The sequence below is a fragment of the Humulus lupulus genome, chromosome 3 (assembly GCF_963169125.1).
Source record: "Humulus lupulus chromosome 3, drHumLupu1.1, whole genome shotgun sequence".
NCBI classification, from domain to species: domain Eukaryota; kingdom Viridiplantae; phylum Streptophyta; class Magnoliopsida; order Rosales; family Cannabaceae; genus Humulus; species Humulus lupulus.
Window position 1 is genome coordinate 37,109,501 of NC_084795.1, and position 12,042 is coordinate 37,121,542.

Consider the following 12,042-nt stretch of genomic DNA (forward strand, 5'->3'; position numbering starts at 1 on the left):
ACAAGACCCCAAAAAGATTATGGGCATATGACCTACTTAGCTAGTAGGACCCCACTAATCTCATGGGCATATGCTTGTTTAGTCTATGGGACCCCAAGTAATAATGGCCATTATAATAAGTGTATGTATTAAGTGTTATGATATGTCTTTACGTTTATTACGAAATTTATGTTTATGACTATGTGTTAGATTTTCCTTGCTGGGCATTAGGCTCATTCCTTTTTGTTTTATGTGTAGGAAAATAGCTTTAAGAGGCGGTAAGGTTCGTTGATGCTTGGGATTGTGTATCGATGGTGAATGGAGTCAAGGGGCCGAGCGTTATTCGATTCGAGGATGTAGTTACTGTTTTATGTCTTTTTATGGTTTTACATGTATTTTCCGCATTTCTTATGTAATGTATTTTTATTAAATCATGTTTTGTTTTTAAAGACAATGGGATCCCATATCCTTCCTAGTATTTTATTTTGTAAGTAACTCTTATTTTTACAAGTTACTTAAGAAAATTATGGTATTTTCGCAAATGTAAGTTCTATTTAGGATTTTATGTATAGTTTCGTTAATGGTCCAAAAGTCTAGTTTAGTGGGTCATTACACAACCAATGCAACCCGAGTATATCTTTTTATTTGAGGCTAAAAGCCTATGATAGCCAGAGACGTGGAGATTGTGTTAGTAGGGGCAACAATACATATGCTCAGGTTCTGGAAAGGGCCATCACTTATGAAAGAATGGAATACAAAATCTGGAAGGAATGTGTTGCTAAGAGAGAGGCAAGAAAGAATGCCTCCCAAAGTCATAACTCTTATGATTAGAAGAGGAAAGGAAATGACCATGCGGGATAGTCAAGCCAAGATAAAAGGGCCAAGGATAATAAAGGAAACATTCGCACTGGAAACAAGGAATGGGTACGGTACCTTGAGTGCGAGAAGTGTAAGAAGTGCCACCATGGTGAATGTAGGTTAAACATGTGTTGTGGTTGTGGTAAAGGAAACATTAAGAGGAGCTGCCCACAGAACAGTCAGGAAGAAGTCAATGAGCATCGTAAGAAGGATGATAATTTAATTTCAGCATGTGTGTTTGCTCTCACCAAGCCTCAAGCAGAAGCAAGCACTTCCGTGGTCTCAGGTCAGATTTTTATAGTAGGAATTGATTGTGATGTTTTAATTGATTATGGCGCCACTCATTCATTTGTTGCTAAGAGAATAGTCGATAGATTTAATAGACCTTATGAGATGCATGCTAAAGGATTTGGGACCATGTTACCAATCGAGGATGTGGTAATATCTAGGAAGTGGTTAGAGCCTTGCCTTTGAGGGTAAATGGTAGGGAGCTATTTGTAGATCTGATTGAGCTAGATATGATTGATTTTGATGTGATCCTTGGGATGGATTAGCTAACGACGTACAACGCTACAATTGATCATAAGAAGAAAATGGTGGTGTTTAAGCCTGATAGAGAGAAGCCTTTTGCGTTCATGGGGAAAGCAACTGGACTACGAATTCCAATCATTTCAGCGTTAAAAGCTGGGAAGATGTTACAACATGGATGCATGGGATTCTTGGATAGTGTGGTTAACATAGTAGAATCAGGAACGCATTTACCGGAAGACACGAGGATAGTATGTGATTACTTGGATGTATTTCTAGAAGAATTACCAGGATTGCCACCACAACAAGAAATTGAGTTCATGATTGAACTAGCATCGGAATAAACGGCAATCTCAAAAGCACCATATAGGATGGCGCCCGCATAATTGAAGGAATTAAAGGTTCATCTGCAGTATCTACTTGACCTAGGTTTCATTAGGCCAAGTTACTCACCATGGGGGGGGGGGGGGGGCACCTATGTTGTTCGTAAAGAAGAAAGACGGACCAATGCGGATGTGCACTAATTATAGGGAACATAATATGGTCACTATCAGGAACAAATACCCTTTGCCAAGGATATACGGTCTTTTTTATTAACTCCATGGAAAGGCAGTGTTCTCAAAGATAGAGTTGAGGTAGGGATACCACCAGTTACGAGTGATTGAAGGGGACATTCCGAAGACAACATTCAGTACTGGGTACGACCATTATGAACTTTTGGTGATGTCTTTTGGACTTATCGATGCCCATGTGACATTTATAGATCTCATGAACAAAATCTTCAAATGACTACTTGGATAAGTTCGTGATAGTATTTATAGATGATATTATAATCTATTCTTGAATTGAAGAAGAACACGAAGAACATATACGGTTGACACTTCAAAGGACGAGGGAGCACCAGTTATACGCAAAATTCAAGAAGTGTGAATTTTGGCTGACACAAGTGGCATTCTTTGGACACATTGTTAGCATGGATTGTATAATGGTTGACCCGGTGAAGATCGAAGCCTTAAAGGATTGGCCACAACCAAAGAATGCTTCAGAGGGGATGGTAGGATATTATTTCAGAGGGGATGGTAGGATATTATCGGACGTTCGTAGAAGGATTTTCAAAGATTACCACACCTTTGACTGAATCGACCAGAAATGGCTTCAAGTTTGTATGGACTAAGGACTGTGAGCAAAGCTTTTAGGAATTGAAGGATAGGCTTATTACGACACCTGTATTAAGTCTACCTACAGATAATGTGAAGTTCGTAGTATACTGTGCGCGCCAAAACAAGGACTGGGTTGTGTTTTAATGCAGGCGGAGAAGGTGATCGCATATGCATCTAGACAACTAAAGGAGTATGAGCAATATTACTCGACACATGGCTTAGAATTAGTAGCAGTAGTGTTCGCATTGAAGATATGGCGACATTATCTCGATGGAGAGAAATGTGAGAATTATACGGACTATAAGAGCTTGAAATACTTCTTTACTCAAAAGAAGTTAAATATGAGGCCACGACGGTTGTTGGAATTAGTCAAAGACAATGACTGTGAAATATTGTATCATCCCGGGAAGGCGAATGTGGTAGCCGACTCCATAAGTTCATGAAGCCAAGGGCTAGTGACCATAAGAAATATATCTGTCAAGTTGATGGAAGAAGTCGAACGAGAAAGTATAGAGTTGATCATAGGGGGATTAGCAAACTTGACTATTCAATCGACTTTGTTAGATAGAATAAAAGAAGGACAAAATAAGGATCTGCAAAAACAAAAGTATATAAATGGAATCCAAGACAGAAATAACAAAGATTTTACTCTCAATAATTGTGGAACAGTGAGGTATAAGGAACGGATATGTTTGCCAGCTGATTTAGAGATTAAGGAGTTTATGTTGGGAATAGTTCCCTTAAAGCAATTTTAGTTGACAAATGTATTAAATAAAATAAATAATTGAATTAATTTATTATATATATAGAATATTTCCGATATTATGTTGATAATATTAAGTAAATATCATAAAATTCCAAAGTTTATATATGTTGTCTTAATCTCATATTGGTATGAGAGGATCGAGATAAAGATAATAAACTTGAAACAATTCGCAATAAAATAATGTTATGGAATCTTTAGATTAATTACTGTTAGTACGGTTCGCTAGTATTATGAATACAAGCGACCTAGATCTAGGTCACTAATGTAATAGGACACTTTAGTGAATGTACTTTATATATAGTGATATATAGAACTGGACCAGATGTGATTTGTTAATACTTGTCTAAACATCGTTTCATAGTATTAATCAAACATATCAAATGATGATCATATACATGATGATATTAATCATGATGTTACTATGAACTCGTATATATGTCATCTGATCCTTTTAATTCACGCATTAAGGTTTGTCATAATGATCAGGCTAAGAACAATTGTTTTTTGGACTCAATAATGTATATGGTTGGGGACGTAGTTTAACAGATATGGAATCTATACCTTCTTATAGATTGAATAATGGTTCCCTATTGGGTTTACTTTTGGAACTGAAAAGGTTATGAGCGCTCACATCGCAAACTTGTGGTGACACAACCTTCACTAGTAAAGTCAATGGTACTCTAGGAATAAGAAATAGCTAAAAGGGTAAAACGATAATTTTATATTTATACTGGAGTAATCATGAGATTAATAAATATTATTATTTAATCAAAGAGCTTTTATTAATAATCTAATATTTATTGAAGCTTGATATTATAGGTCCATAGGTCCCCAGGGTGGCTCTATCAACACCATATCAAAGAGTTGATGCAAGGGTAAATCTGTAATTTAGAAATTTGAGAAGAATTTTATTTTTTGGGTCAAATGTACAATTATATGATAATTGAGGTTGAATAATTAATTATTAAATTTTTAAAAATATGTTTAATAATTTAAACATATAATTTTGAAATATTATATAAATAAATTAATTTTTGAAATTAATTATTTTATTTGAGTGCGAGAAAATAAAATTGGTAAGTCAAAATAGTTTTTGATTATGATGATAATGATGATCATCAATTTGAATTTAAAATTTAAAATTTGAAATATGGTTGTGATCTTTTCCTTAAAAAGATAATACCATATTTTGTGGAAGGATTGATTTTAATTAAATAAATAAATAAAAGAAAAATGCAATATCCCTGAAAGGGAATACTGTTGTACACGCATGACACAGCCAAGGGACTGTGCCATGTGTGTAGCAGTATACTGATAAAGTATCAATATTGTTTTATTTCATTATTTATTTAATTAATAATTTGAAATAGAATTTTTCAAATTTGGTAAGTTAGATATTTACCTAAATCAATTCCTATCATCATTTATGATATTATTAATATATTGATATTATGATTATGAATAATAAGGTAATATATAATCTATATAAATATTATGCAATAAGAAGAAGAAAAAAAAGAGAGAAAAGATTCAGAATTTGTTAGACAAGAAATTGTCATCATCTTCTTCTTTTATTCTAACCTTTCTCAAGCCATAATCAAAGTTCTCATGTGTTGAGATATACTTGTGATTTCTAAATTATAAACTCATGTTCTCTATGTGCCCACACACATCTTGAGGTGTAGAGAACACTCCGGAAGATCGTGGTTTGAGTACTCAAAGCGTTGGATAGGAAGATCGATATATATATCTATAAACGAAAGACTCAAGGACACTTGTTAGACTTCAAGAGGTAAATATTTATGTTCATGAATATTTGTATAAATGTGCATATAATATATAAGTATGTGTATCTATTGCATATTAATATTTCTGTCTGAGTGTTTTCTTGAACATATAAATTGTTTATATGAGAGATGGAAAATTTTGGTGTTTAGCTCTAGGCCCACCACACAAATTTCGATGTGCACTCGGATTGTTTTTCCAACATATTCTTGATGAGGCACATACTATTCCATATTCTTTACACCCATGGACTATGAAGATGTATCAAGATTTGAAGATGCTATATTGGTGGCCTGGGATGAAGAAGGACGTAGTGGAGTATACAACAAGGTGCCTCATGTGCCAGCAAGTCAAAGTAAAGCATCAAAGACAGTCTGGTTTGTTACAACCGTTAAGCATTCCAGAATGGAAGTTGGAAGAAATTGTTATGGACTTTGTGGTGGGGTTACCTAAGACCACAAAGCAACATGATTCAGCTTGGGTGATCGTTGATAGATTCACAAAATCGGCACACTTTATACTTGTCAGAACAGTGTTCACAGCAAAACAGTATGCAATGCTTTATGTGAAGGAAATTATGATACATCATGGAGTACCAAAGTCAATCGTTTCAGATAGATTCCCAAAATTCACTTGTAAGTTCTAGGAAGGATTATAGAAAATGATGGGTACCAAGTTGAAATTAAGAACAACACTCCACCCCAGACAGATGGGCAGACATAAAGAACAATATAGATTCTGGAAGACATTCTGAAAGCATGCATGTTTATTTCGGTGAATCATGGAGCAAGTACCTTCCATTGATAGAGAACTTGTATAATAATAGTTATCAGTAAACTATTGGAGAAGCACAATATGAGATGCTCTACTGAAGGAAATGTAGGTTGCCAATTCATTGGGAAGAGACGGGCGGAAGTAATTATTTAGGCTCGAAGGTATTACGAGAAACGAACGTAGATATTGCCAAGATAAGAGCTCGCATGATCACCTCATAGGATCGACAAAAGAGCTATGTTGATCCTAAGCATAAGCACGTTGAGTTCCAAGTGGGAAATCATGAATTCCTCCATTTTTTGCCTATGAAGGAATTAAGAGATTTGGCAAGAAAGGAAAGTTAAGCCCTCGGTTTGTTGGACCATTTGAGATCTTAGAGAGAACTGGGGAAGTGGCTTATAGGTTAGCCATGCCTCTAGCATTGTCACGAGTGAAAAATGTTTTTCATGTGTCCATGTTATGCAAGTATGTTTTAGACCCGTCTCACATTCTTAGTTATGAGGCGTTGGATATGCAACCAGACTTATCATATGAAGAAAAACCAATAAAGATTCTTGATAAGAAGGAAAAAGCATTATAGAATAAGATGATCGAGTTAGTCAAAGTTCTATGGAAAAATGACTCTACCGAAGGTGCAATGTGGGAATTGGAAACATATATGATGGAGCAATACCCAGAGTTGTTCAGGTAAATTTCGAGGATGAAATTTATTTTTAGGAGGGGATAGTTGTAATATCTGCTTCTACTAGTAAGGGTATTTTGGTAATCTGGTTTAGGTTAGGGTGTTATGGTAAATTGTATGATATTAGGTGTTTAATTATATGAACTATGATATGCATGGTTTATGGTGTATGTTTATTTTATGTTTTATGTCAGGTAATCCACACAAATTAGTTTCTTCAAGTATTAGGGGCCAAAGTGTGATAAAATTAGATTTATGGGGGGTCAAAGTAGAATTATGGGATTTTATGATAGAAAATGTAATTACAAGAAGTTGAAACTATTAGTTTTGGATGGAAACTTCAATAAAGGGCTTAAGTAATTATTAAGGAAAAGATAGAGGATGGGGACAGTGATGTAATTTCGTTTATATGTGAATAAAATTGGATTAAATAATTAAATAATAAGTGAAATATGTTTAGATGTAGTACAATTTGTCAGACATCTGGGTTAGCGATATATGATAGAAGACATATCAAAGAACAATTCTCTCGTTCATGATCTGGGTCTTGAAGCCTAAGATTTTGGAGGAGATAATCAATATGTGTTATTGAAGACCTAGGAGATCTCTTAGCTGGCAAGGATCTAAGTTTCTGTGGCTAGAATTCGGTCTGTAAGTGTTCAAACCTTATTGTTTAAAGTTTTGTTAGATTTAGGTTTTGAAGTTTTGAGACTATTTTAATTGTTTATTGGAATATGAATGTTTACTAAAGGTTTAGGATTGATGATATCTGGGTTCCAAGGGTTAGAAACATGTCACGATAGCTGATTTGATGATTTGGGGATGAAGTTTTGCGATTCGGGTCAATTCCTAGGTTTAACAATCGCATCTGCGATTTCCAAAAAAATGGCCTAGCGCGACTGCGCCCAGCCCTGGCACGACCGTGCTACCTAGCTAGTTTACCCTCACGCTCTGTGAGCGCGATCGCGCTAGTTACTCAGGAACACATATTTTAGGGGATTTTAATGCACCTTTAGATATAAGATTGTACATTTTTGGTGCTTTATGTAGTAGAGTTTTAAGACATTTTGAAGGGTATTGTGGGGATGACTTAGTTTTACAAGGGAATAAGAGTGTATCTTAATATGGTCTGGTTTGGTTGGAGGTTTTAAAGTTTGATGTTATGTGTCATGTTTTAGCCCGCTAAGGATACTTGAAAAGGCGCGTTAGGGTGTGTGGATCGCTACTGCGTTTGAGGTAAGAAGAGTGGACACCTGCACACAGTGTAACGTCCTACGTTTTCGGGTACCTTTAAACGACTCGGGTCGGTATTTTTCCCCCGGGTTAAGAATATTATTTTAAATAATATTATATTTTGTTTGTAAGTATTCCATGAGTTATTGCTAGCCAAAATATGAATTTTGTGATTTTAAAAGTCAAGATAAGACTTTCGCTCCTGGACCGACACAAAAACCCTGATCGGGTAAAAATCTCGGAAAATAAAACGAAAAATCATGGCAATTATATTTTGGGCATAAAATACATTCATAAAAGTTAAGGTTTGGTCAAAAATAATAAACCTAAAAGAAAATGGAAATTTTAGGGCATTTTGTGTTAAATGTCTAATTTTGCCGAAATGGGGAATTTTATTCCATGAATGGACCTTAGGTTAAATTTTATTATGTGATTAATTAAATTAAATGTGAGAGACATTTAATTTAATTAATTAATGTTAAGTTTGGTGATTAAAACTTAATAAGAGTGAAAAAAGGTGTCAAAAGTCAATTTTGACTTTTCTTCTTATAAACCTTTATTAACCTTTATAAAAAATAAAAAATAAATAAAAAAAAATTAATGGTCACATATATGAAAAAGGGTGGCTGTCCATGTGCTATTTTAGAGTGGTGTGAACCCAATTTTATAAAATTCAAATCCCATTTAATTAAGAAGTCAAGTGGGCAAGTGGGTAGAAAAGCACTCAAGTGTTTTGTGATATTTTGAAGAGTTGTGTGAGCCATTCTAACCCCCAAATCCGACCACTCTCCCTCCCTCATTCACTCTCATCTGATTTTTGAAGACTCTCTCAAGTGTTCTCTCCATTTTGAACCCCAAGAACACCAAAGAAACTTGGAAGCTAAGTCTTGGTCTAGGAAGGGTTTTCCCTAAGGTAAAGTTTCATTAATCTAGACTTTTGTCAAGTTTTAATCATAGAGTTTCAAATAGCTAATTACCTATGTTGTTGGAGGAAGTTGGTTAGGGTTTTTGAAAGGTTTTGAAGGAGTCAAAGCTTATAGGAAGGTCCAAACCTTAAGCAAGAACACCAAAGAGGTAAAAAGTTTACTTTTGATGATTTTGTTGTAGGGTTTTTAGTTTTAAGCATTATTTTGTATATCTAATGCTTAGAGTTTCTTGTTGATGATGTAATAAGGTTATGGTAGTTGTTTAATAATTTTTATGATGCATGTGTATTGATTTTTGAAAATGGGAACAAAAACCCCCAAGGGTTTTGTAGGATACCCTAAAACAAAACATGTTTTGAGCTGTGACTTCCAAGGGGTCAAGCAGCCACTGTATATTGTTTTTGTAAAATTTAATTGTATTGTGATGTTGTTGAGATTGAGTACATAAAATTGAGCTTTTGAAACACTAAAAATGTTTAGAAATGAGTAAGTTATGCTATTTCAAAGATTAGGTAAAAAACTGTTTTTTCGTATTCTTATTTTCGGAACCAAGTTTGGACAGCCACTGTATAGGGAAAATGAACCCAGTTTTTTCTAAAATTTTGTGGACATATTTCTGGCATAACCTATTAGTCCACTGTAAAATTTGGTAAGAAAATATTAAACGTTTTGAAAGTTATTAACTGTCAAAGTTTGGAAAAAATAAGGACTTGAAAATAAGGTCATTTTTACCTCATTGTTGGAAAATGATTTCACCAATCAAAAATGCTCATTTTGACCTAAGATTTTACAAAGACCTAAATGGCATAACAAAAATGGAATTGGGAAATTTTGGAAACAATTGGGTAAGTAAATTTCAAGTTATGAACTAACGAAGTATGTAGTTAAAAATGTGAAAATTAGGTTTTTCACACTTAGTGTAAAAATGAGATTTTGGAACATAAGGTAAAAAGTAAAATTTTGTTTATTTCAAGATATAAATTGGTAAGTCTTGAAATCATATTTTCACTAAAATTATCCCTTTGAGTTTAAATGAATTATTTTTATTAAAGAGTTTTTATTCTTTCTAAAAATAAGAGATTTAATTTATTAATAGTTAATAAATTAAAAGAGGGTTTAAAACCCTATATTTTGATAAAATAATTAAATAAATTATTTTCCTAGTAAGTAAAAATTGATTAATTGCTTTTGGAAAATTAATTAGTCAAGATGAGAAATTTATAACGGTTTTCTTAATTAAGACAAATTAGGCAATTTTCTTAAAACGGTTTTTAGATATTAAAACCTTAAGAAAAATAAAAGGAAAATTTAAAGAGTTTATTTTCTTTAAAAATAATTAAGGAATTTATTTGTATTTTCTGGATATAATACCCGCTAAAATCTTACATATTTTAACCGACTAGTCGAAAGTGCGGGTTAATGGCGATACCTTGAAAGAATAAGATTTTTAGCGGATTGTGGGAAATACCATTGTGATACCCGAGCCTAGGTATCGAGACCTTAGGATAGGTCTCCCCGAGACTTGGGGCTTAGTCTCGAATATTTTGTATAACTTTCCTTAATAGGTTTAAAACCAAATAAGGATTATAAATCCTTACAAATGACTTTTATTAAAATGACCAAACTGCCCAAAATAATAATAATGAATTATTAGTGCCATAATTAATCCGAGTATACTGTATGGATAACTACAGTATTGGCTAAGCGTAACTGGACTGAACGTTGGAGGGTGAAAACCTGCTGAGCGCTAAGGACTCCAAGTAAGTCAACTTATATTGTATGGCTGCAACATGAAATGATTATTGTCTTGTATGTTAGTATAGGGATACATGCACATATGTAGGCTGTCATAGAAAGTTGCTTAGAGGCGTTAGTCTTGTGAGTGCTGATTTAGAAAATATGAACGGTAGAAGTCCGTCATATCCTAGACGGTTGATCCCCATCACACTGCTTGATTTTATTTATGTCCGGTTCATTACCGCGACGAGTGGCCATGAGATGAGGATAAGCTGGTTAAACCTAGGGGCGCCAAGATAAATGGGACCTAGGGGCCCTCATGCTTACTTAATCATTGGACGGTTAGAATCCGAGCAAGTGCTCTGATAAGTTATTCCCGGATAGCAGCCTTGAATATTGGCCATTCCGTGAGAGTGCCTAGAGATACTAGGGGTTGCCAAGATTGAGTGAGGTTGAACACCCTAGGGGCAGCTGCTCACCAGCACCACTGATTAACATAAAAGTCTCCGTAAAACCGTGTAAATTGGATTACACTCTTGAATAAGTAGCGATGCCCTAGGTAACACGATAGTTACCCTTGATAAGAATATTTATTGGCTAGATCTTAGTGTGGAGACTCGGTTCTCTTTTACAGATTAGCAATTATGTTGGAGGGCGCGTTACGCATGAATTGTTAGAAATTGTCGAGCGTTGGTCTCGAATTATGTTGTGATATAATATATCTGCTTGCTCTGGGATTTTCTGAGTGCAGGGATATAATTGTTGATAAGATATAGTTGTGATATAATATATCTGCTTGTTCTGGGATTTTTCTGAGTGCAGGATTTTAATCTAGTTACGAATTAATTTATCATTGGTTATCAGGCATGACCATAAGTTTGCCAGGACGCTTTAGCGTTCTTGAAATTGATTGTGTAGGGTCCGGATGGGTCTGGATCCCTATTTCTCTATCTGCTTTGTTTGGAAGTTGATCTTACTAAGCGTTTTCGCTTACCTAGTTGTTTCATGTTGTAGGTAAGAACAAGGGCAAGGCAGAGCAGTGAGCGCTGGAGTCTTCCTTGCAAATGTACATGTGGACCGACCTTTTGGGAAGCCTTTTTATTTTTGGAAATGTTGTGTAATTTTCCTAAACTAGGCTCACTCTAATCTTTATAAAACATGTTTGTAACTAAATGTTAAGTATGGCCATACGACTTTTTAAAAGTTTTTTTTCTATGGGTTTTTGACGCATTTTGTTTAATGAAAACATTTATATTTCCGCATTATCGAGTCTTGAAAATCCGGGTCGTTACACACAGGGTGTATGCTTGACGTACTTTACGATAGCAAATGTTTTATATGATATGTTTATGTTAATGTATGAATATGCTAGTGTATGATTATATTTATTAGTGTACATGTAATTGTGGCTTATGTGTTATATGTGTATATGTGATAACTGCGTGACATGCTTATGTTTTTAAATGCATATTTACGTTACAAAACTGCATGCTTATGATATGTTTAAATTGCATGATTACGTTATACGCCATTTTTCCAACTCAACTTGAGTTACATTATTTCATGATTTATGTTATATTTATCTTTATTGTTATATATGTGAACTCCTGGTTA

General features: G+C 34.3%; 1 long non-coding RNA gene across 2 annotated transcripts; it reads left to right on the plus strand.

Annotated features, from left to right (window-relative positions):
* Positions 1-8,444: 8,444 nt before the first annotated feature.
* On the plus strand, positions 8,445-11,818 carry LOC133821055 (uncharacterized). Of its 2 annotated transcripts, XR_009887286.1 has the most exons (4): positions 8,445-8,678; positions 8,761-8,839; positions 10,386-10,451; positions 11,443-11,818. It is a non-coding gene; the product is annotated as an uncharacterized LOC133821055 (long non-coding RNA). The 2 variants fall into 2 exon arrangements; XR_009887287.1 differs by lacking the exon at positions 10,386-10,451 and having other exon boundaries at positions 8,453-8,678; positions 11,443-11,807.
* Positions 11,819-12,042: the final 224 nt, after the last annotated feature.